A 27,385-nucleotide genomic window follows, 5' to 3' on the forward strand; every position below is an offset into this window, starting at 1 on the left:
TTCCTTCCTTTCTAAGGCCGAATAATATTCCATTTTGTGTGTGTGTGTGTGTGTGTGTGTGTGTGTGTGTTTGTACATACTACATTTTCTTTATCCATTCATCTGTAGATGGACGTTTACATTGTTTCTTTATCTTGGCTATTGTGAACAGTGCTGTAATGAATATAGGAGTGCTAATATCTCTTTGAGATCCTGATTTAAACACTTTTGGATAAATACACATAAATGGGATTGCTGGGCCATATGGTATTTCTATTTTTAATTTTGGGGGGAAGCTTCCATACTGTTTTCCAGAGTAGCTGCTCCATTTGACATTCTCACCAACAAATTTCTCCACATCCTCACCAATACTTATCTTTTTTTTTTTATAATAGCCATCCTAACAGACATGAAATGATATCTCATTATGGGTTTGATTTGCATTTCCCTAATGATTAATGGTGTTGAGCACCTTTTCATATACTTCTTGACCATTTGTATGTATTTTTTTGGAGAAATGTTTATTCAAGTCCTTTGCTTGCTTATTAAATTTTTTTTTCTGATTTTGAGTTAAAGGAGTTCCTCATATATTTTGGATAGTAATCCCTTATTAGATACATAGTTTGCAGATATTTTCCCTACTTTATAGTTTGCCTTCTCACTCTGTTAATGTTTCCTTTGCTATACTGAAGCTTTTTAGTTTGATTTCATCCCGCTTGTCTATTTTGCTTTTACAGCCTGTGCTTTGGTGTCATATCCAAGAAATCATAGCCAAGACTCATGTCAAGAAGCTTTCCCCTGTGTTTTCTTCTAGGAGTTTTACAGCGTCAAGTCTTACGTTTAAGCTTTTATCCATTTTGAGCTGATTTTTGTGTGTGGTGTGAGATAAGAGTCCAATTTCATTCTTTTGCATGTGGATATTCACTTTCTCCAGCACTGTTTGTTGAAGTTATCCAGCCCCAAATTTAACTCCTCGGTACCTGGGAATTTCTAACGGAGGGCAAATCTGCCTTCATTGCTACCACCCTTAAGGCTGACAAAATTTGACCTGTAACTTCCTCATATTAACCTAGAATCATTAATAAAAACCTTAAACTTTGTCTGAACCTGTATCACCTCAGAGGGATCATTTCATACCTGGGTTACCCCTCAAGCACTTCCTTTCGTTGAGATCAAAGTGGTTTTCTTAAGTGTGGTGGGTCCCCCTGATGGAAGAGGTAAGGCCTTGAGGAAGGGATTGCACCTCCCTTCTACCTTTGCCTTTGCCATCCTCAGATCCACCCTTCCAATTTGGAAAGGATCAAGTTACTGTTATTATTGTTTTTATTCTTTCTTCATATGGAATGCTCCCGCCAGACTCCTTGGTTGCTTTCCTTGCTCTCAGAGTTCTTCAGACCAGCACCTATTCCATGAAAATATTTTCTCTCCAATCTAGAAATTGAGGCCAAATTAAACAAGAACAGATAACTATTTCAGCCCAGCAAAGGAACAGCCCCCAGAACTTAGATCTGGATGTGGTCATTTTGGGTACCTGACTAAACTCTATCCTCAAGCTTCTTTCCTTGTGTTTACTTATACCACTCCCAAACTCTCTACAGAAAACATCAAACTATGCCAAACTGAGTGCTGTGGTTTGAACGTGTCCCTCAAAAGGCATGTGTTGGAAATTTAATCCCCAATGCAACAGTGTTGGGAGGTGGGGCCTCATGAGACATGAGTAGGTCACGAGGGTTCTGCCCTCATAGATGGATTAACGCTGTTATCCCAGGAGGGGTTTGTTATGGCAGGAGTGGGTTCCCTATATAAGATGACTTTGGCCTCCTCTCTGTCTGTCTCACTCTTTTTATCTCTTTCTGTCTCTCTCCCCCCCCTCTCTGTCCCCCTCTCTTTGCCCTTCCCCCATAGGACAACAGGACAATACAACGATACAGCAAGAAGGTCATCGCAAGATGCCAGCCCCTTGATCCTGGACTTCTAATCCTCCAGAACTTTATGAAATAAATTTATGTTCATTATAAACCACCCAGTCTTAGGAATTCTGTACAGCAGCACAAAATAGACTTAGACTCTGAAGAAAACGAAGAAGTCTGTTAAGAAGTTGAATCTGGTTCCCTTTGCATTAACTTTGACAAGTATATATATAACCACTACTTAGCACCCCAAAAGCCAAATTGTGAGGGTGAGAAAAGATTATCATAATTTCCATTCTTAAAACATATTTGAGATACTGTACTGTGGTATAGTAAGAAATATGTTTGATCTTTGTCCTCGATTCCTAGTACAGAGCTCCTAAAACCATTGGGACTTCCTGGTAGGAATATCTTTTGCTATTCATAACAAGCCCCTTTCCATCACAGCTGAGGTATGCTGATGAGGCATCTTAGGGAACAGCCCCTAGAGAGCCTGGATTGGCCGATCACTGGAAAGACCAAGTGATTAGAGGATTCGAACTGTCAGCCCCCAACATCTCTGACCTCTGGGAAGGACAGGGCTAGAGATCAAGCTCTGTAAAACTTCTAGACCATGAGATTTGGGAAGCCTCCAGGTTGCTGAACACATGGAGGTATCGGTAGGGCAGTGTGCCCAGAGAGGGCACGGACGCTCCACGCCACTGCCCCCATCCCTTGCCCTGTGCATCTCTTCTATCTGGTTGTTTCTGAGTTGTATCTTTTATAACAAAACAATAAACAGAAGCATTTCCCTGAATTTTGTGAGCCATTCTAGCAAATGATCAAACCTAAGGAGGAAATCATGGGAGCCTCTAGTTTACAGCCATTCAGTCAGAAGCATAGGTGACAACCTGAGTCTTTAAAACTGGTGTCTAAAGTTGAGGCAATCTTGTGAGACTGAGGCCTGAACCTGTGGAATCTGACGCTATCTCTAAGTAGATAGGGCCAGAATTGAATTGAATTGTAGGACAAGCCCCAGTTGGTGTGTCTGCAAAGAGTTGGAGAATAGCTTGGTGCAGAAAAAACCCACACATCTAGTGATGGAAGTGTGGTGTGAGTGCAGAGAAATATTGTGTGTTTATCAGAAATACCCTCTGAGCTTGGTAATTATATGAGCAACCCTCAGGCACAGGGCAGGAATCTTAAACTCAAATGTCTACATGGGCCAGGCATATAATATAAATCAGGGAAGTGAGTGAATGTAAGAAAGGTTTTACTTAAGTCTTAATTCTATTTTAATTCTTAGTTCTCTTGTTAACTGCAAGTGCATTGATTAAAGATAGTTGCCAGTGGGCCTGAGTGTTGGGGCTATTAGGGAGTGGTGGGGACTGTGGCAAACCAGAATGGGTTAAAGAGGGTAGTCCCTCCTCATCTCCAGCTGATTCTTGACCTGTGAGAATATGAGCCCAACGTTGTTAGATGCTTCAATTTTTCAAGAGAAGCCAGAAATCCTCGGGTTTTTATATTAAACCTTCCAACATTGAATGTTGCCAAGTAATTTAATCAACACAATCAGAAGTCAGAATATTGGTTTCTCATACATAGAAAGTACAAGTAGAATTTTGGGGTGCTAGTAGTATTCTGTTTCTTGATCTTGGTGCTAATTATACAGGTGTGTTCTCTTTGTGAAAATTTATTGAACTAGGCACTTATATGTGCATTTTCGGTATGTAAAACTCTAATGAAAAGTTTTAAAGTATGTCGGTGAGTAATTCAAATTGTAGGGGAATTTTGAAACATTTTCTGGGCCAAAATCATGTAGACCAAATAATGCCCAACTATGGGCTGAATGGAGCCTTCAAGATTACTCTCTGTAAGCTTTAATTTAGAGGATTTAGAAGAGAAAGAAAATGCTGATTTTTCTGCCACTTATGTGGAAGGCAGGAGAGGCAGGAAAGGGCCTGACCTTCCTTCCAGCATGTGCAGATCTATTTCCGGGGTGCACTACCACAGCCTGAGCATACACAGAGAGCGACCCAGACCCTCAGGCCATGCCCTTCTCACTCTCCACCTGTGAGGCTCCGTCTTCATCCCACTCGCCCCAGGCTTCCCTTGGTCAGCCATCACCGGGTCTCCAGTTCTTGCTTCAGTGAGCCCCACCTTTTGGAAACTCAGGTCTCCTGTTTCCTCTCATTGAGCTTAAAGCTGCACACTGCAACAAAGCTAGTCCAAGAGAGTAGAAAATAGACAAGATTTAAAGTCAGATGCAACAGGGTTCAAATACCTACCTTAGCACCAACTAGCTGAGAACTTAGCCAAGTTATTTAACCACTCTGAGCTTTTGTTTTCTCATTGAAGTAAGAATGACACGAATACCTGTTCTCTACTGATGTTAAATCCCTAAATTAAATGCCTAGCAGAGCAGTGCTTCTCAAACTTTAATATTCATGATAATTTTCCTGGGAATCCTATGAACCTGCAGGTACTAATTCAGCAGGGTTTGGGTGGGCTCTGGGGTTGTGCCAATGCTGCTAGTCTCGGGACCATGCTTTGAGTAGCAAGGCTGTAGAATGCTTGATTGCAGCACTTAATAGATATTAGTTCCCCACCCTCACCTCTTATGAAAGCATACACTCCCAACAAGAAGCTTGAAATAGAAAGTTGGCAGGGTGGGTAGCTGCAGGCACTGATTTTGTTCATTTTGCATGTGATTCCAGTAAGCTCTGGGCAACTGGTTTCCTTTATAATGGTGACAACAAATGCCAAGTTTCAGCCATGATGACTTTCACATGGACAGGCTGGCGTCCATTTCACCCCACGGTGCTGGTCAACAGGGTTCCTGAATTAGGGAATGAGACAAGAAGAGTTAAATGTGCTTCTCTCTAGGAGGCTTCTCTTTGTTTCCTCAAGATGACTACCAAACTCACTGGTTTGTTTTTTCATTTGAATGTTTTATTCCATGAATAGCCTAACAATATAAATGTGTTTCAAGCACATGAATAAACAACATAATAATAAAAAGCACATGACTTTCCCAAGAATTTATCCCTGCAGTTCTGAGTTAACAAAAAGACAGCAACTTTCACTTTGGGGGAAGGGAATGAGGACAAAGTTTGAAATGTGCTTAAAAGACTAAAAGAGGAGAGGAAACAGGAAGGGGGGAAAGAAATATTGGTTTTCACTATTCAAATGTTCCCAAGAACTGTTTTGGTGGGACTGGGGAGGAAAAAGGAAACCTGGCAAGAAAAGATGCATCTGGTTTTGTACTGATTTTGAAAACAGGCAGAAAAATACCCTTTGCCCAGGAGTACAAGAAGGAGCTTTGCAGTCAAGCACAGCCTGGTGCAAGCCAGCCTCATCTCTTTTATCTGAGCCTGGGCAAACCCACGTAGGCTGGTTATCTGAGCCTTACTTGGTTACTTCATCTGTAACATAGGGAGAGTAATATCCCCCCTGTTGAATTGTTCTAAGAAGGCACTAAAGTCCCACTTAGGGAAGTGCCTCGCTCAGGGGCCACCTAGCTTTATAGATGTGCGATAAATGTGTGCTTTCCCGCTTTCTTCTCTAGGGGACTTGGGCTGTTGATCACAGACCCTGAGCCCAGAAAGGGTTCCATATCCTACTTCCCCAGATTCATCTAAATCATCAGGATGTTTCTTTACTAGGCAGAGACTCTACTCCAAGGTGGTAGGCCAGGGGACACATTCATGGGGTGTGTCCCAAATCACCTCTGCCATTACTGTTGCTCAACACCTACTATGGTCCCCATGGCCAAGCAGCCCCTCATTCAAACCCACATTCATCCAGCCCCACTTCACCCGGCACGCACTTGGCCCCCAGCCCGTGCACCTCCAATGCTGTCACAATGGCGTCACAAAGCTGTCCCCTAATCACTAGCTGTGGGAACTTAGGCACGTTGTTTAACTCTTAGTTTCCCACCCTCACCTCTTATGAAAGCATACACTCCCAGTAAGAACTCTGAAATGAAAAGTTGGAGGGGGGTGGATAGCTGTAGACACTGGTTTTGTTCACTTCACATGTGATTCTAGTAAGCTGGGGGCAACTCGTTTCCTTTGTAACGGTGACAACAAATGCCAAGTCTCAGCCATGATGACTTTCACATGGAGAGGCTGGCATCCATTTCACCCCCTGGTGCTGGTTAACAGGCTTCCTAAATTAGGGAATGAGACAAGAAGAGTTAAATGTGCTTCTCTCTAGGAAACTTCTCTTTGTTTCCTCACAATGACTACCAAACTCACTGGTTTGTTTTTTCATTGGAATGTTTTATTAAGATGCCTTAAGTTCTATATCTGTAAAATGAGGTAATGACCCTGCCTTACAAGTTGCTGTAATACTGAAACAAGGCTTTAGCTCAGTACCTGGTGCATGGAAAGCACTCTGGCATGTTAGTTCTTGTTATTATTATTGCTATTATTCACAGTGGATGATGCTCCTATTGATAGGTATGGAAATTGGCAATCAGGGAGAGCAAGTGGTAGAGCCAAGCTTTAAAATTTGCTAGTTTCATGGGGACACAGAGGCTCCAACATGTAGAATAAAAGATGTTCAAACTATTAAAACATTTTTGCTGGGTCCAAAGTCCATGTTCTCTGCACAGCAGCACACTGATAGGCACTGGGGAAGTTATGAAGAAGGTTAAGACAAAGACGCTGCCCTAAATATGCTTTCAAGGACTCAGGTACTACTCCAGTAGGTAGCAGGCAGCCATAAATGACAACAGCAATGTCATGTTTGACCTCTGGGATGTCAGGGATTTTTTTTTAATTTCAGCATATTACGCGGGTACAAATGTTTAGGCTACGTATATTGCCTTTACCCCACCCAAGTCAGAGCTTTGAGCATGCCCACCCCCCAGATGGTGCACATCGCACCCATTAGGTGTGAATATATCCATCCCCTCCTCCCGCCTCCCACCTGCCTGACACCCGATGAATGTTACCGCTATAAGTGCACAAAAGTGTTGATCAATTAATAGCCATTTGATGGTGAGTACATGTCGTGCTTGTTTTTCCATCCTTGTGATACTTCACTTAGTCAAATGGGCTCCAGCTCTATCCAGGATAATACAAGAGGTGCTAGATCACCATTGTTTTGTGGCTGAGTAGACCTCCATGGGGTGTGTGTGTGTGTGTGTGTGTGTGTGTGTGTATATACACACACACATATATATATACACACACACACACATATATACACACACATATATACACACCACATTTTATTAATCCACTCATGTATAGATGGGCACTTGGGTTGTTACGTGCGAATATGTTCTCCCATTCTGTAGGTTGTCTGTTTGCTCTTGTGATAGTTTTGTTGGCTGTGCAGAATTTTGATGGGTACATTTCTCTGCCTTGTCATTCTTCCCTTCAGCTAAGTACTTCCACTAACCTGCACCTACAAATGCCTGGATTTGTTCTGCTTTTATAATTGGTAAGCCTCGTCTATCAAAAGTCATCTCACTAATTAATTGATATTATTGGGTCATCACGTCTGTTGACATTCCTTCTCCCACTCTGGGTATTTATTGGGTACCTGGATTCAGACTTCCTATCTTCTACTTCAGGGTACTTCTACTTCAGGTCTACTTCATTGGACCTGCCAGACTTTTATCTAACTTACCGCCCACAGCTTCCCCTGACTCAGTGCTCAGTGCTTGTCAATGTCAGGTTTGCCAGCCTTTAGGGTTTTGACTTCTCACGTGGCTCTAATCCTGAATAGCCTGAATATCCTCTGGTCTCTTTGAAACTTGCCTCAGTTTCCCCAGTGCCTGCCCTTCAGCCTGCATTCACAATTCATTGTGATTGACACTCTGTATCTTCTTTAACGCTAATGTTTTTGCCTTGATTTAAACTTATCTTTGAGCAAGAAAACTCTGTCATAGTGGTTCTTTGTACATATAGATAGTCTGACTTTCCTGCTAGTTAATGAAAAAGCATTGTATAAAATAAAATGGAATTGGCACTAGGTAAAACAGAGAAAAATAGAAGCACTAAAGGTTAGTACTTTTGTTTTGTACCTGGTTACAAAGCACCATGGCTCTAACTTTCCATCTCGGTTTCTTTTCGAGCAATTTCTTCTTCTTCCTGCACCTAAAGGTTCATCAAATCTCCTCTTCCCTCTGTCTACATTCACTTCCTAGGTGATCTCATTCAGTCTCAGCTTTAAAACCTTCTGTCTACAATGTCTCCTAAACGTGCATCTCTAACCCAGACTTCTCCCTTGTCCACTCCCCCACCATGGGTCCCTTGAGTGACTGAGTCTAACAGGCATCATACACTTAGCAGGCTGAAGCCAAACCTTTCTCGCCAGTCTTCCTCATCTTATACAAAGTCTCCAGCTTTCCATTTGCTCCTCCCTGATGCCAGTTTCTCTCACATGCTGCATCCAACATGTCAGTAAATCCTATTAGTTCCACCTTGAAAATATAACCAGAATCCAACCCAACTGTTATGCCCATTCTTGCCAGGACGGTTGCAATGGTCTCTAACTTGGTCTTCCATTTTCATCCATCCTCTGATATTCTGTTCTCAATAGAGCAGCCAGAGTGATCTCAATAAGTTGGATCATGGTTCTGATCCAAACGCCCTTTGCTCCCAGGGTCAAAGCTAACAGCCCTAAAATGGCCTACAAGGCCCCGTGCAATCTGAACTTCCCCCACCCCCGACCTCACCTCCTTTCACTGCCCACCTCTCTCACTTCTCCCCAACACACTGGCCCTCTTGTGCTCCCCAAACACACTGAGTCTTCCATGCCAATAGAAGCCCTTTATACTTACCCTTCCTTCCCTCTGCCTAGAACACTTTCCCTGCGTATCTGCATAGTTCATCCCACATTTCATTTGTGTCTCTGCTCACATTTTCACTTTGCACGTGCCCCTCTTCTCTTTGCTAATCCAGCTCAAATCTAGCTTTGCAGGGTGCTAGCTCTTTAAAATCTCAACATTTTTACATCTTTCACATTGTAGTATTCTGGCTTCTTTGGGTTATAAGTTACAGAAATCCAACTCAAACAGATATAAAGTTAAAGAAAATGGGTGGGGTAGCTGTAGAGGGAGGGGGGTCATCGGCAAACAGAACTGAAAACCCCAGTTCAGAAGCAGGTGGAGCAAGGTGCTCAAAAGACTTCATCAGGAATGTGCTTCTTTGCTTCTCTCAGCTTTGCTTTCCTCTATTAGATTTTATTCAAACTGATTTTCCCCAACTAGGGGTACAGATGGTCACCCATGTTTCTAAGCTTATATTCTACCAATTTAGCAGCCTCAGTATCAGACGTGAACTAAGATGGGGTCATTTCCACCCCGATCAAATGGGCCGAGGAGAGTTTAGGGTGATTTCCCCAAGAAGAGTCAGCCTATTGAAACTAAAAGAGTGAGGACAATTGCTGAGCAAACAAAAACACTCAGTGCCCACTGCATTTATTTCACCTTGTGTTCTTACCTTTTAGTTTCGTTTCCTAACGCTTCAATACCCAAGCATAGAGACGGGGGCTTACCTCTTTATATCTCCAACATCGCATAGGGGGCCTTACTTAGACTAAACATGCAATAAATCTTTGATAAAAATGATAAACTCTCAAATCCAAGTAACCCTGCCCCCTACTGTGGCTTTATAGTAAGTATTTTCTATCCCAGAGTAATTTTGATTTCCTTCCAGAGACTGAATTTCCTTTCAAAGACTTCATTTCATGGAGTCTGCTAAAATCTTGCTGTGTTAGCTATTGCTGCGTAACAAATTATCCCAATAGTTAGTGGCTTAAGACAACAGCATTTATTATTTCATAGTTGCTGTGAGTCAGGAATGTAGGTCCTCTGGCTCAGGGTCTCTCACAAGGCTTCCAGGAAGGTGTCAGCGAAGGCTGCTGTCACCTCAAGACTCAGCCGGGGAAGAACCCACTTCCAAGCTCACTCACATAGCTGTTGGCAGAATTCAGTTGCTCACTGTCTTTCGGACCAAGGGCCTCAGTTCCTCACAAGATACTAACTGGAGCCTCCCTCAGTCCTTTGCCATGTGGGCCTCTCCACAGGGCAGCTCACACCATAGCAGCTCAGAGGGAGAGGACAAGAACAAGTGCCGGCAAGATCAAAGTCACAGTCTTTTGTAACCTGATCCAGGAAGTCACATCCCATCATCACTGTTGCTATATTCTATATCCTAGAAACACATCATTAGGTCCAGCCCACACTCAGGGGGAGGAAATAACACAAGGGCCCAAGCACCAGGAGGAACACTTGGAATATTAGAAAGCTATGAAAAATGCCAGATGCTTTTGGGTCACCTCAAGGCAGTCCCACTAGATTTTCACAGCAACAACAGCCCCAACTGCTGGACTGACTCCCTGGAGCCTGATTGTGACTAGATGCTGAGGCCTCATGGACTCCCTGGGAACGTGTGCCATAATCGATTAGTGATGTCTGCCATGGGTGAAAGATGGCGGAATAACAGGACAAATTCACATATTTGAGGCCCGATTCTAACGTCAAAGCCAGTTTGCCCAGGACTGGTATACATAACAGTTTCTCCATGGTGTTCATCAGAAAATGATGAGCTGGCTAAAATTCACATTTCTGATAGCCATGTCTGAATGCGCTCTGGCCGAGTTGCACGGCTTGAGTTACAATGAAGAACGGGCGCCTCATCCTGTTTGCTTTTTTAATAGATGCCCAAGTCAATATTGAACCATTCTGTGCATCTGTTCCCCACTGCAAACATACTTAAGAAACAGAGCAGGGTGCACTGTTCTGTTTTTTTGTGTGTGTTTTTGTTGTTGTTGTTGTTGTTGTTGTTGTTGTTTTTGGATTGGCATGAGGAGCGTGGCCCAGCTACTGCGATCAGTCCCTAAGTTACCCGCGGTGTCACGATGGGGGGGGTGACCAAGTCTCCCCACTCGCAGAAACAGTAACTGTAAATGCTGGACCCGCAGGTAGAGTAGCAGAGGGAACTGAATCGAGTTTCACATACGCTTTTTTCTTCCTCAAAAAGGAGGGAGGGAGGGAGGAAGGAAGGAAGGAAAAGAAGTCTGATTAAAAACATTTTTGTAAATGCTCCCCTTCTTTTTCACTTAAGCAAGAACAAAAAGCTGAATTATTTTCACTTTATCCCAGAATAAGTTTGTTTGGAATAATATATTATGTGGAAAAGAAGACCAAGTATCTGTGGCCTTAAAATATTAAATGATGTTTCAGAAATTAAAACATTGTTTTACTTATGAATGCAGGAGCAACAAGGTCATGTTTCCTAAACTTCTTTAGAAGGTCAGTTCTTTAGATGTGAACAGATGCTTCTCAAAAGAAAAAAGACAAATGCCCAAGAAACATGAAAAAGTGCTCAACATTACTAACCATCAGGGAAATACAAATTAAAACCACAATGAGATATCACCTTCTCCCAGTTAGAATGACTTTTACTAAAAAGTCCAAAAACAGTAGGTGCGGGCGTGAATGCAGAGAGAAAGGAATCCTTATACTCTGTTGGTGGGACTGAAAATTAGTATAACCTCTATGGAAAACAGTATGGTGATTCCTCAAAGAACTAAAAGTAGACCTACCATTTGATCCAGCAATCCCACTACGGGGTATCTACCCAAAGGAAAAGAAGTCATTTTATCCAAAAGACACCTACACTTAAGTGTTTATTGCAGCACGATTCACAATTGCAAAGTTGTGGAATCAACCCACATCCAAGTGCCCATCGATTCATGAGTGTATTAATAAAATGTGGTATATATACACCATGGAGTAATACTTAGCCATGAAAAAGATGAATTAATACCTTTTGCAACAATCTGGATGAAACTGGAGACCATCCTTTTAAGTGAAGTTTCACAAGACTGGAAAAGCAAACACCACATGTGCTCACTATTAAATTGGAACTAACCAGTGAGCGTACATGTGCACAGAGGGAAGTAAACCTCAGTGGAAATCAACCCAGGGGAGTGGGAGAATTGGGAGGGGTATAAACCAACCCAATGTGTACTGTGAACACTATTCGGGTGATGAGCCAAATAGTGACCTATAGCCAGGACTCAAACATTACAAAAATGATCCATGTAACCTAAAACATTTGTACCCCCTTAATATTTTGAAAATTTTTTTAAAAACTAGTTTTGTAGTTTCTTTCCTTATTTCTTTATTACCTTCCTTCCTTCCTTCCTAACTGTATTCAAGACTTGGGAGTTGATAGTGGAGTCTACAAAATACAAAATGAAAAATCAAGACCAAAATAAGTCATAAATATTCCTTATTTTAGAGTTTATTTTTATCTTTTCTGTTTGGGTTGGTTTGTTTGCCATGTGGGAACCAGGGCCAACCTGAGATTAAAATTTGCTCGGAGAATGAAATCTCCACTCCCAAACTTGCAAAATGGCACTCCAGGCAACCAGCCATCCCGGGGGTTGCATGTTAATATGGCCACATGTCAAATTCAGTCTGCTAAAGTGTATGACAACCCCTGAAATCAGCATCTCAGGAGGCAAGGCCTACATCCTGTGGCCATCTGGAGGCTGCTTTGCCTTGCCGTCCATTTTTCACCAGATACATTGCAGAAAGAGTTAATCAATCACTGTGCCAGTTCAAATACAAAGCCTTCCTCCGACTTGCTGAAGCTCACACACCCCAGCTCCCAGAGTCTGCTGAACAAGGTCCAACATCAAAGCCAGAACCTCAAAGCAAATGTGCCAAATGCCCAAATGGAAGTGGCTGAATTCGAGAAGCCTTTATGGAGTGTCAACTTCTTAATACAGCCCACAGAACAAGCAGAGGTGATGATCACACCCGACACAGAATGTCGGCACCCAGCCTGGGCGGAGACCAAGCCTTCCCATCAAGATCTCCAGTCTTCCCTTAAAGCAGCTTCTTTGATAGCCTACCTTGCAAATGCCGCAAACACAAATGATCAAAGCGCCATTCCAACCCCCCACCCCCCACCCCCGCAAGGCCAGAACAAGCCACGCCCTCATGCTCCTTCATGGCTTTCATGAGAATGCACAGACAGCGTGCCCTGCTGTTCTTCTTGAACACTGCTTTGAATTGGACCCAGATGGCAGTCCCTTGACCATTGAACAGGCCCTCTGAGAAAGTGTGGCTGGAATAGTTCTATTTTTCCTGACCTGTCTTTTTGCCCCTTAGAACATTTTTCGTTATCCTTCAGGGTAACAATACGTGTAATTCAATCTTCCTATTCCCTCGTATCTTGCAAACAGTGTCTTCAATGGGCTTGGATGACAGTGGTGGTTCTGCCACATGCCAGTTGTGTGGCCATCTACCTTTGGGGCTAACCTTCCCAAGCCTCCATTGTATCATCTGCAGGGTGGGGAGAATAAGCATTCCTTGGGGAATTGGAGTTGTTGAGAGGATTAAGTGAAGGCTCAGCACAGTGCCTGCCAGACAATAAGTGCTCTATATATGTGTTTTGCTGCTGCTATTGATCATGCATTCATTCAACAAACATGTACTGAATGCCCGTCTGTGCTGGGCATTGTTCTGGGCACCACGGGCAGTGGTGAACAAGACAAAGTCTTTGCTCCCACAGAGTTTATGACCTCATCAGAGGAAACAGAAGAGAAACAAGGAAATGAATAAATGAACAAGATACAGAGTGACAGGTGCAATGAAGAAATGAACAGAGTTGATGTAATAGAGAGAGGCCTAGAGTTGAGAAATTAGACCAGGAGCTCTGGGAAGTTCCTCTAAAGATGTGAGGACTGAACTGAGGCCTGAATGACAACAGATGCCAAGCATGTGAACATCTTGGGGCAGCAAGTGCAAAAGCCGTGAGTCAGGACTAAGCTTGGCATTTCTATTTGTGGACAGAAAGAAGGCTGATATGATTTGAGCACTGTGAGAAGAGGACATGGAAAATTGGAGAGAAGATGACATAGTGGTGACGTTATTATTTTGTACAAGTTCCAAATGATTTGAGGAGTATTTTTGTGTTTTGCTCTGCTCACTTCTTTCTGGAATTTGCCAGTCATTGCATGGAACAGGGGGGAGAGTTAATTTAATCTCCCATAGTCCAAAAGCCCCCCTATGCCATTCTTAAAGACACAGACCGTTTCCAAGAGAAATGCAGAACCTGTGAGTCCAACAGCTCGGAAATCTCAGGAGGGAAGTTTGCACACACGCCAGTGAAGGCAAAGTGGAAACATGCCTTTCATTTTTCCTTCTCCAGAGCTGAAATGAACATTGTAATTGTAAGATACACAGTGACTAATATCTCAGTTTAACTCCATTTGGTTTTTCATGCTTCGGGCAAAGTGCTAACCATCTGATTATCTGTGTTGACTCTTTTGGGAGAGACAATGGGTTGTGATAAAGAGAACATGCCATGTGGAATCACGCTCCATGATTTGCTTCTCAGGTCTGTAACTTAATCACTGTGCAACCTAAGCAATTTACTTACCATCTTGGAGTAGAGCCTCTATTCCTTCATCTCTAAAATAGAGACAATGCTATTTATGCTATACAGCTATTATGCTATAGTATTGTGTTAGGATTAGACAGGAGAAGCACCTAGCATGGTCCTAGCAGTGGGTAAGGACACTCGGTGGATAACAAGTTCGGCACTATCAGTAGTAATACAAGTCTCTAGCTCGAGTCACCCCATTACTTCCCGTGGGCCAGATCCGGACAGCTGCCTGTTTTTGTAAATAAAGTTTTATTGGCTCATAGCCATGCCCATTTGTTTCCGTATTATCTGTGGCTGCTCCCACACTACAACAGCCGAGTTGAGTAATTGCAACGCAGACTGTATGGCCCACAAAGCCTAAAATATTTACTATCTGGCCCTTCACAGAAAAAGTTTGCCAACCCCTGTTCTTGAATCCAAATATTACTGCTCTTTCCAATACTTCTAGATGCCTGAAATTTCACTCCATGTAATAAAATTCTCTTGTATTCCCCACTGTGGCTTGCACATAGCAGGCAGTTACTACATAGTGGTTTAATTGCATTTAAATTAAATTAAATTTATATTTTTAATATGAGTGAGATTGGCTGCTGCTGTTGTTCAGCCTTTTATTTTCCCAAAGAGCCCTTCCCTCAGTTGCATGTTCATTTTGTTCAAATCATTTTTGGCTCCTTTATCTGTGTATGGCTGACAGATATGGTAGGTGTGCAGCCACCCAACGAACCCTTGCCTTTTGTGATCTAATGTCCACGGATCATCCAAGACCCTGCCAACCAGCTGACTTCCAAGCATTCTAGTTTAACTCTTTTGAGGTCACATTGGAAGGTGTTACTGAAAGCTTCTAAATGTCTCCAAGAAGGAGGTACAAATAATGGATGGACTGTAGGTGTTGAGAGATGGGATCTAAGTAAAGCAGCCTGGACTAGGATGCCCTACAATGTCCCCTCTCTGACTTCATTTCCTGCCTTTCTAGCTCTGGCCCAGACACACGGGTCAGCTTGCTGATCCTCAGTCCCCCTCGGGCCTTTGCTCTAGCTTTGCAGTCCCCAATCTGGGCCATGGACTGGTACCGGTCCATGGCCTGTTAGGAACTGGGCTACACAGCAGGAGGTGGGCTCCAGGCAAGCCAGCAACCTTCATCTGTGTTTACAGCCACTCCCCATCACTCGCATCACCGCCTGAGCTCCGCCTCCTGGCAGATCAGTGGCAGCATTAGTTGCAGGAAAACAAGCTCAGAGCTCCCATTGATTCTGCATTATAGTGCGTTATATAATTATTTCATTATATATTATAATGTCATAATAATAGAAATAAAGTGCACAATAAATATATCCCGAAACCACCACGCCCAAGTCTGTGAAAAAATTGTCTTCCATGAAATTGGTCCCTGGTGCCAAAAAGGTTGGGGACCACTGCTCTAGCTGTCCCCCTTCCAGAAGCACCCTTCCCTGAGATAGCCACAGCTTTTTGCTCAGCTTCCATCCTCTCAACATGTCCTACTTGACCACATTACATACTGCAACCCACCACCCCGTGAACATTCCTGATTGAGCCCCCACGCCCTGCTCTATTTTCTCCACCACAGTTACTCCACTATTTACTGATTATGTTCATTGTCTTTCCTTTACATGTAAGCTTCACAAGAGCAGGGATCGTGGTGTGCTTTGTTCACTGATACATTCCGATCAAGCCAAGAATTTACGTATTTATTTGTCAAACACACACAGCAGTTATTCTGTGCCTGACACCGTTTTAAATTCTTTTAAAAATATTGATTCATTTAATGGTAGGTACTCAATAAATATTTGTAGAATGGATGAAAAAAAAAAGGACATAGCAAGGGTGGGGTTCTGAGGTCAGAATGAGTGGTGTTCCAGCCCTCACTCTGGCACATTCCTGCTGTGTGACCTTGGGCAAGTCACTTAAACTCTCTGAAGATCCTTTTTTCCCACTGGGTAAACATAAATGAGAATTTTCATTTATAAATTTCAGAGAGGATTAAATACGATACAGGAAAAGGGCTCATGGTGGTAGCAAAGTGATGGTGTTGGTTCTGGACACCAGGCAGTCTTTGAAGTACCAAGCTGACCATGAGAACTTCCTGTTTCCGTGGCTCACTCCCTCTTTTTTTTTTTTTTTTACAGAGCAAAGGAGAGATAAGAGGCTTATTAAGGTTGTCCATAAGATAGCAGTTCTTAAAAACAAATTAAGGAAGGAATCAGAACAATTTGCGGGGGGGGAGGCACTAAGTTCCCTTGAGATTAAGATGGGAATTATTTCAGGTATTTCAGTTCTTGTGCCTTCTTTATATACCTTCAATGAAAATACAAGAATAGATGATCTAAACATAAAAATGGATTTATTTAGCCATTCAACAAACATTTATTGTATTGCTTGAATACCTGATGTGTGGCTAAACCTGTGTGTCAGGAGCGGAGGACACACAGTGATCAATGCAGCTGTGGTGACAGGTGGGTTAACAAATGCTGTGATGGGGGACACACAGGGCCATAGGTACATGCAGATCTTCTGTCATAATGGCTAAGGTTATTGATCACTAACATTCATATGCATGAACACTTCATTTAATACTTCTGCCATCTCTGTGATGTAGTTTCTATCATTATCCACTTTTTGCAGGGAGCAAATGAAGTTTAAAGAAGTTACATCGCCAAGATCACAGAGTGAGTAAGAGATACAGGTGGAATTAAGTCCACACCCTCAGCTCTTCCACCCAAGCATAGATATGTCAGTGGCTGGCCCTAGCAATACCAACTTATAGCTGATGGACACTTTCTGAGTTGCCTGGCTTTTGAGAATTAGAATTTGTTTTATTATCTGTGGTGATGGTAGCTACCACCATAACATTATAAGAATTAAATAAGATAACAAATAGCAATCATCCAAGACTTATCCCGTGGTACTTAATAAATGTTAGTTTTCATATCACTTTCTTCTTCTTAGATAACTTTATGATTGTAGAGTTTTGAGTAGATGTATAAACCTGTAAACCAAATAATTATATTAATAGCAGCCACCATTAGTGAAGCACTTACTAGGTGCTAGGCACTGTGCTAAGCTCTCTTCATGGATTAACTCATCCATTGCACCTGCACAATGACCCTATGAGTAAATACTGTTATTATCCCCTTCTTTCTGCAAAGGAGACAGAGGACCAGAGATGTTAACTAAGTTGCTCCAAGGTCACAGGGTTCATACACGGCAAACCAGGAGTCAGGCCCTGGTTCTCTGGCTCTAGAGGCTGTCTTGACCACTCTGCTGTCTAAAGACCATCATAAAAAGGACTACAGATATCTTTGGAAGCGGTTGCTGGTAGTAGTGGTGCCATAGTTGATGTGATTAAAAAACCCTAAGTACTTCATTTGTCCTCAAAGTAATGAAATAATATGTATGCATTTATTTTCAAATTAGGTGTATTTTTCTATGTCTCCTATAGTTTCATGTACCAGATGAGCCCATATATTTCCCTCTTTTAGCATCAGTCACTGCCATGATAAGGTTTGCGTTATCTTTCTTAGAATGTACTCCTGCTTCTCACCTGCCTTGCTCAATCAAGTACAGTAAATGGTCCCCTGGTTAATTTTAATGAGCTTACAGCACCTACCATGATTTGTGATAAAGCTCACAATTTAACTTGGGGATGAAAGATTGGAAAGCTGCCTCTATATTACTTCTCAAAGCTGCTCAGATATTTATATTTCATTAACTAAAAGTCGCACCAACTCCTCAATGAGTCTGTTCAACTCAATAAAGCATATAGTACAAATTATAGAAAATATTTTCTGTTCTTCCACAGAATTACGAAAAGAATTCAAGACAAGTAAGGAGGGAAGAGAGGGTAATTATTCCTTTGTGTTCCTTTCCAAAGCTGTAAAATTCAACCAGGGACCCCAAAGCTTGAGTCTTACCTCATCTAGACACCACTTTGCAAAAAAATTGGTCCTTTTTCGGGCAGTCAAATATTTTCTAACTTCTAATGAGTGTGATTTGCAGACGGTAATTTCTATGCAGCTACGTTGCCAGGGCAGGTTTGGACAGAAATATGCAAACAATAAAGCAGGACAGGGCAAGCAGAGTTGGGCCATAAAACGCACGTCCCCTGTGTGTTGTGAGGCAAGACGCCAACGGCCTTGTGCCCTCAGCCACCTGTGTACGATTCCAGCCGATCATCTGTGACTCACTGGAGGCTGATTAGATTGTTTCTGTCCCGAGGCCATTTTATTATAACGTTTGGTTGTGAATTTCATTAAGTTTTACAGTTCTCCACACGTGTGTTTATAACAAGAGTTATCTCCCCTTGTGGGATGAGATTTGTTTCCATAAAACAAAAATTAAACCAAAATCTAAGGCTTACAAAGGTGAAAAAAAAAAGTGTGAAAAACAATAGGTAGAAAATAAATTGTCAGCATAAACCACCCATGAAAAGTAAATCAATGTCTGGGGAGGGGCTCAGAGAGGTATTTTTGGTATTATACAATATGAGACATATATGGTGGAGACATGCTCAACAAACCATTGAATAGCTCAATGTTTAATTCTATCCAGTGTTAAGATACATCTAGGTGTGAAATTTTACCCAGGCAACAGAAAGGAGGTATTTCTAGTTTCATTAGAGAAAATGGTGGCTCCAAGTTGCAGAGTGTTGAGGGAAAATCAGGGACCACTTCATCTGGGTTTCTTGCTTTCTCAGAATGGTGTAGACTCAAGGAGGTGAATGGACACATCAAATACTTTGTTCACCTCTCTGTCTCATGGTACAAAAGTGTTTGACATCAAACCTTTTAACAACCAAATAGAACTATGGCACTTTAAATCTGGGTGAATCACTTAGCCCCAGAGTTGGCAAAGGTTTCCTGTAATGGGCCAGTAAAGGTATAGTAAATCTTTTCAGCTTTGTGGGCCATACGGTCTCTGTCACAGCTACTCAACTCTGCAGCTGTGGCACAAAAGCAGAGACAATACATAAATGGATGAGTGTGGCTATGTTCCAGCAGAGCTTTTTTATGTCACTGAAATTTGAATTTCATATAACTCACGTATCACAGAATAGATTCTTTCATTTTTCACAACCATTCAAACAACTTTAAAACTCCATTAGCTCACAGGTGGTACAAAAACAGGCAGTGGGACAAATCTGGTCCACAGGCCATAGCTTGTTGACCCCTGATTTAGCCCAATTACGAAACCCCCAGAGTGAGAGTGAGAGATTGCTCCATGTATGCAACCTGGATAGCTTTGCTCATTTGCCTCGGTGTGGCTACTATTCAAATAGGCTGGAATAGAAACATTCAAAAGGCTAAAAACTAATGACAATTTTCTCATTGACAGTCTGATATTTCATAATATACTCAACCTATATTGTAATTTTTACAGAGATAGTTCTAGGTTTATTTAATTTTGGCTTTTGAAAAGGGTAGTTAATAGAACTACCATGTGACCCAGCAATCCAATTGCAGGGTATCTATCCAAAGGAAATGAAATCAGTATGTCGAAGAGATCACTGCACTCCAAAGTTTATTGCAGCACTGTTCACAATAGCCAAGATAAGTGTCTATCAATGGATGGATAAAGAAAATGCGGTATATATACATAATGGAATACTATTCAACCTTAAAAAAGAAGGAAATCCTGTCATTTGTGACAACATGGATGAACCTGGAGGACATTAGGTTAAATGAAATAATCCAGGCACAGAAAGACAAATACTGCATGATCTCACTTGTATGTGGAATCTGCAAAAGTCAAACTCATAGAAGCAGAAAGAGAATGGTGGTTACCAAGGGCCTGGGGTGTCGGGGGTGGGGGTTGGGAAGATGTTGGTCGAAAGACATAAAATTTCAGTTCGGCAGGATTGGTAAATTCAGGAGATTTACTATACAACATGATGACCATAGTTAATAACAATGTGCTGTATACATGAAAATTGCTAAGGGAGTAGATTTTAAGTGTTACCATCACAAAAAATAAGTATGTGAGCTAATGGAGTATGTTAATTAGCTCAATTTGGTAATTCTGCAGTGTATATACATATATCAAAACATCATGTTGTACACCATAAATATATATAGTTTTTGTCAATTAAAAATAATGAATGAGTGAATTAATACAAATAAATAAATGAGTAGTTAATAAACATTGTTTCCTGACTTGATCTTTGGCAGGACAGATTTCTCTCTGCCTATATGATCCAAAGCTTTATTTTATAAATTTAAAAAACAGAAATACAGTTGTTATTTAAAATCAAGTTGTGGCAAATTCTGTGATTGTTCACACCTCACCCCCCTCCAAGGCAGGCGTATTCTCCCCTCACCCTGTGAGCTTAGGTTTGGGGTGGTTCAATGTGGCCAATTAAGGCAGGGAGGCCAGTGCAGGTGGAGTGACAGCATGTGGCTTCTGAGCACAGGCCTTAAGAGGAATCACGTGTTTCCATTTGCCCCTCCAGGAGTTTCCAACCTCCCCCATGAGAAGACTACACCCCAGGTGGCTGCTGCCCCTTCAGCCTGGCCCCAGCATAAGAGACCCTCAGAACAGACCTGCCCTTGACCAGCAACTTGACACAGGGCCAGCCCAGCTGACCTGCAGACCCACCACCAGAAGCCAAGTTGTGCCTGCCAACAACACACAGCCCGGTAAGCAAAGAATACCTGCTTGCTGTTGTTTGCTATTGTGATTTCAGGTGGTTTGTTTTGCAGCATACTTCCAATTTCCAGAACAAGATAAAAGATTCAGTGTTTATGGGGTGAAATTGTTGATGAACCCTAATTCTTAGGTAAAACGGCTGAGCTACCCTGGGGTGCAGGCCCTGACCAGCCTTCTGCCATGCTTTCAATTTGTTTCCTATGTTGTCCCCCATCTTGCTTTGAATAATTGTTGCTGTATTTATTTTTCTTTCTTTCTTTCTGTGTTTTTATTCCCAACAAAGCTTGGCACATTGTGAGAAGGAAATCTCATTTTATTTGTGTTGAAAACGTATTTGAGAGAAAAAAGATCATGTTTCTTCTAAGTGGGAAAGTCAGTGTTATAAAGTAAGGAGCAAAAGGATTGTAAAGAGCTAAAGAATGATTCAAGTAGCATCAGCTCAAAAGAAACCCATGGGTGGAATAAGTTTCCATGGAATTGTGTACATCTGGAATTTTTTGAGATCATATCCACATATTCTAATTGGGAAGAACCAGCTAGCTTTGTTTTGTTGAGCAGTTGTTATAAATTTGGTGCCAGGCTCTGTTTAAGGGTTGGCTTAAATTGGGCCAGTATTTGGCATAGTGACTACATACTTGAGAAGGACAATTCAAAAACAAAAGAAAATTGATTCAATTGAGTACAGTATTTTCCTCTATTGCTGTTGATAATTTCCCTGCACTTGGTTTGAGGGGTGAGCCTTCTTAGCAAACCATTTTGTTTGTTTCCCCCTAAATTCTTCAGCTATTAAAATCACACAAAGAAACAATTTCAAAAAACTAAGCATGTTCACTTTAGACTGCTACCATTTTGGTCTTTCTGAAAGCATAAATAAAGAGTTGTAAATGTGGGTCCTTCTAGATCAGAAATAAAGAGAAAGAAAATGCCAGAAAAGCATCTTCCAGAGCTATACTTCTAGCATAGTATAAGACGAACACTCTGAGAAAAGAGCAGAGACTCTAAAGTGAACTGTGTACTTAATCATAACTGAATTTTCTGAGCTTTCTTGTGGAAATAAGACATCAGCTGTGCAATATGATCTAATTGTCATCAGTGGGAACAATAAGACCAGGTTACATAATCAGATCGAATATTGGGAAAAGCATGTCAAAGTGGAGGTGGTTTTCAAACCTTGCTTTTTTTAATTTTTCACTTTTCCTGTGAAAGATCATCAAAATAAAGATGAGGCAAACAACCTAATAGTCATGCCTTACATCCAAATGAACACAAGGCAAACAAGACCATTTGCATGCTCTTCTTGTTGATTATGCCTGGCACAAAGGCTCCCAGAAAAAGGTGCCCCAAGTGAAGCTGAAGTGTAGCCTAGGGACCCCTTGCCAAGCCAAACACCCTGGTGACACTACACTGACAAGGTAGAGGCAAGCTTACCTTTTCCTAATTCACACAGACAACATGAAAGATCACCAAGCCAAGCACCTGCCATAGGAGGTACCATTTTTTAATTCCTCAAAAGGGATGGGACCATATAGGCTAGAGGCAGCCCTGAGGCAAAGTAAAGTGATTGCCACATATTGCATATGAATAGTAAATGGTATTTTCCTTAGAAGCCTCACCAGCAGTGTAAACAAATAGCCATGTCAAAAAATAATGGAAGTTTTCACGAAACTATGCTCATAATTCCGAACCTTTCCAAGAATATCTTAGCGTGCTAGCAACTGAGCGATAGCATTCTTGTCTTTAGTGTATATTGTTTTGCTGTATATATAGAATGTTTTTGCTGACTGAGAAAAGACTGGGCCCAGGATTAGTGACTGGCAAAATGGTCCTCTGATGGTCAACAAATGTGACTAAGGCCCTCTGGTGACTCTGCTGATTTGTTCAGCTGGTGATGTAGATGTCTCCTTTAAGTCCTACCCGGATAAGATTTTAGGAATGGGGCCATCAGAAGAAGTCACAAACACAATTAAAGTGGTATTTCTTATATGTTTTTTGCAGATTCATTCAGGTTTAATCAACCTTCTCAATACCATATCCATAATCCAATGTTTAAATTTGCTCATTAGAAAAGAAACACTCAGTGGGGTATTTGAAATGTAATATAATGTGTAGTATATTTCTTAAGGACAATTTTACTTAAAATAAAGCCTAGAAATACTATATCTTTTGAACTAGCAAGTCCTTGTAACCTCCTGGCTATGCCTACTCCCACAACACTGACCTTTATTTAGTTCTCAGCTCTAGCACATTCCCTCTTGCCCTCCAGTCCCTGTACCTACTATTTCTCCTACCTGTGATCTTCTTTCCTTCTCTCTTCACCCACTTATTCCATGTTCACCTTTCACATCCCAGCTCAAGTGTCACTTCCTCAATGAAGTCTTTCTTGACTTCCTTAAATCAACCAAATCCCCTACTCTAGGTCCCTAGGGAACCATGTATTTCTTTGGCATAGTGCTTGTTGCAACAGTTACTTTAACATTCTTTCTGTGTGGCTATTTGATTCATGCCTATGTCTTCCGCATAAAAAGGAACAGATCTGTATCCCCAGAACCTCATCCAGGGCCCCAAACCAAGGAAACATTCAGCAACTGTTATACACTGAATGTTCATGTCCCCCCATAATTCATGTGTTGAAGCCCTAACCCCCCAATGTGATAGGATTTGGAGGTGGATCCTTTGGGAGATAATTAGGTTTAGATGAGGTCGTAAAGGTGTATACCCCATGATGGGATTAGTGTTCCTACATGAAGAAGAAGAGAGGCCAAAGCATGTGTTCTCTCTGCCACATAAGAACTTATTGAGAAGGTGGCCTTTTGCCCTCACAGGGAATCAAGTCTACCAACACCTTGATCTTGGACTTCCCAGTCTTCAGAGCTGAGAGAAATAAATGTCTGTTGTTTAAACCACCCCAGTCTATGGTATTTCATTATAGCAGCCAAAGCTGACTAAGCTAGCAACTATTTATTGATGGATAATTGGATGACTAAGTAGGAGAGAAGGAGGAGGGAAAATTTACCTGAAGGAAGTAACCAGATAAGTATGTAAGATTTAGCTGTCAAGATATGTATCTGACCAGTAATTATAATAACAGAATCCTGGAAATTAGTGTGTCTAGTATCAATATTTTACTTAGCCTCTACCAATAACACCCTACGTAGTATCAGTATTGTACTTAGCCTCTACCAATAACACTCTATGGTTAGAGAGATGGCCCCAGTATATTTTCAAACAAATGAAAAAAGTCATCAAGCAATGTATACTACATGGATCCCATTTATTCTTGCAAAAAGTATAATATAATGACACCAATGTGCACAATAATCTAGAACAAGAACCAGAAGACATCAACACATTAACAACAGCTATCTTGGGCTGGGAGAAATCTGGCTGGTTTCTTTCCTTCCTTTGACTCCCCCATATTTTCTCATTTTTCCACAATTAGCATGTGCCACTTGTGCGTACCATATGTTGGTCTCCTCCTACTCAGGCTCTGTTTTTTCCTAACACCCAGTTTGAGGCAGACACAGCACCTCTCTACATTCTTCAAAAAGAATCTACTTTGGTGAGCAGTATAAGTTCTATGGAAGTTTTTATGTGAGAGAGAGAGGGGATGCTTTCATCTCAGAGCCCACAGTCTTTATCTCAAAAAAAGTCCCACAATATATTCTCTTACATCAGGGCTCTTTTCCAAGTAACCAGCGGGTTTCTCTCTCTCTCTGCTCTCTTTCCCCAGTTAGCCTCTCAGTCTCTCATGGACCCTCATCTCGACTCCAGCTCTTACTTTGTATGAATGTAGAGTCACTTCTTTATTCTTGTCCCAGACCCATACTTTCTTTCCCCTACCCTGAAGCTGGATAAATGCAACTTCTACTCAACAAAGGCTGTATTTCCTCAACTAAAAAAAAAAAAAATTCTCACACCAGCTTCTGAGAAGATACAATTTCACTCGTATTTTTGGACATAATGAACAAAAATTAAACCACAATTATCTAAAGATGAAAAAGTTCATGCACAATTTATCATTTTCCCACATGATACTCTACCAGTCCCTAGTGAAGATGATTGCTAGCCTTTAAAGCAGAAACATTTCAATGCAGAACAGAAGTGTCAACCACAGGCTGATCTAAGATTTTGCTGATCTTTGAGGAACATTAGCCACTGCACATTGGTCTAGTTATCAAATTTCCCATCATGCTCTAGACATTGGTTTTCAAATTCTCAAAGCTGGTAGAACTCCGAGAAACCCAATTCTTGGCAGGATTTTAGGTCATCATAAGAGGACTGGCACAAACACAAATAAATATATCTTCCAGGGCCCCATTTTCTTAAAAAGTCCCAACTGTTGCCTTCTGAGACTTAAGGACTTCACAAGATCCGCTATGAAGCCACAGTTCTTGGCAAGTGAGCAGAAACCAAGAGGAAGATGGACAAGTTCTAAAGCAAATTTCAACAGTTCCAATTCTAATTAACCCCAATTTTCATCCAGACCTCCCACATATAACTAAAATCAGAATTCCTTTTCTTTTTGTAAACAGTAAAAGCTAACATTTATTAATTTCAATAACCATAATTTTGTCTTATTGAACTACTGCAATATGCCAGGTCCTGTTCTCAGATCTCAGCTTGGGTTATCTCCTCTAATTCTCTCAACAGCCCGCAGCACATAGATACTGTTCATGTCCCCATTTTATTGGAAAACTATGAACGAGTAAATATAACCTGTTCAAATTCCCACAAAAGTGGTGGAAGCTACACTTGAAACCATGGCTGACATCAAATCCAGGCTCCCAAAACCTTTGAAGTCCTCCTACTTTCCTTACAAATTTAAATCTTCTCTGCCTTTATTTTATAATAGCATATAGCCGGAGAGAATTCTATGACATCCTTAGAACAGCTACACTAATATTACATATTTCCAAAAGAGGTTTTCTGTTGTTTTGGCCCAGCCATTTTTTTAAATGACCCCTATTAGTTTGCAGTTAAACATCTGTGTTCCCAAATGATTGGGATGAACACCATCACGTGCCTTTCAGCCCCTAACACTGTAACTACTAGAACAGACATGGAGTAAAATAGTAAATTCAAGGACTGTTATCATGAAATATATTAGCATTATATCATTCCACAGTCCTGGTCTTCTGAAATTAAAACTATCATATTACACATCTGGTAAAAATTGGCATATACCTAGACAAGAGCACAAAACTGCAACTTTCCTAAAAAATTTTCAGAAAGTATGTACTGGTATTTTATCCTTAACTGTGCAAGCTCAAAAAACTCTTAAAAATTATTTGTCCTTTAGAATCTATTGTTAAAAAATATAAAAAAAAAGATATACAATTTGCTCTTTAAGATAAATTTTTATGGACACAAAAGTTTTCATCTGTTCATATAAACATGTGAAAATTTTCTTTCAGGTCAAGTTCAATTAACCCCCATTGTGTCTTCATATTAGAGCTGTTGTAATTCAGCAGAAAACAATATGAAGTTACAAGGAAAGCGGTGAGCTTTTTTGGTTTTATTATTCAAGCACAAAAACCAAGAATAAAATTTAAAGAGTATTCAAGTTACTGTCCAAAGTCATGACTTCCTGTATGAAATATTACCAAAGGCAGAAATAAATTATGTAGATGAAAAGTCTTTTTTGTATTCTAACCAGTCCCTCTGAATTTTATTATGTCTTTATGGCATGAAAACTTAGATGTCCACAGGTACGTTTTTAGAGAGCCCTATTGCTTGCTCTTTTATCATTGCCCTGCCATCAATCCAACCTGATTTCCTGTCTCAGCTCCACTGTACAATACCTGTGTGACCTTGAGCAAGTTTTGTAACCTCAGCTTCTGTGCTTGTGAAATAGGGACAATTACAAACTATGGATTATATGGGACAGCAAATGTAACAGTAAAAAGCCCATCATGGTGCTCAGCATGCAGTAAGGGCTTAATATATAGCAGCTCTCATGACAATGTCCAGTGTTTCTCTAGCCTCTTCTCAGCTATCTTATGGCCCAAAGATGAACATGACCTCTACTGTCCAGCAATAGCTTCATCATTCAGACAAACACAAAGTTATGGTCATCAATAGCTATGATCACCTACATGGTGTTGGTCAATGAGCCCCTTGGGGTCCTCCCTGACACTCCAAATTTCCCACCATCTATTTAACTCTCTGGGATCAAAGTCCTATCTTAGGAAGATCTGTAACACAATGCAAATGCCTGAGATACCACCTCAGCACCCATTAACACTGAGTCAGGACTTTATATTACCTAGTTCTCGTGTGGCAATGGTTCTTGAGAAAAAGGAACACAGGACAGATAAGAGAAAGGGACAGAGAAAAAGCACTAACCAAGAGGTGACATCAAGAGAACACATATCTGAGGGGTGTGCTCACCCACCATCTTATGTGCAACAGAAGAGGAGCCTTGTTTCCTCA

This window comes from Lemur catta, chromosome 18 (genome assembly GCF_020740605.2).
Source record: "Lemur catta isolate mLemCat1 chromosome 18, mLemCat1.pri, whole genome shotgun sequence".
NCBI classification, from domain to species: domain Eukaryota; kingdom Metazoa; phylum Chordata; class Mammalia; order Primates; family Lemuridae; genus Lemur; species Lemur catta.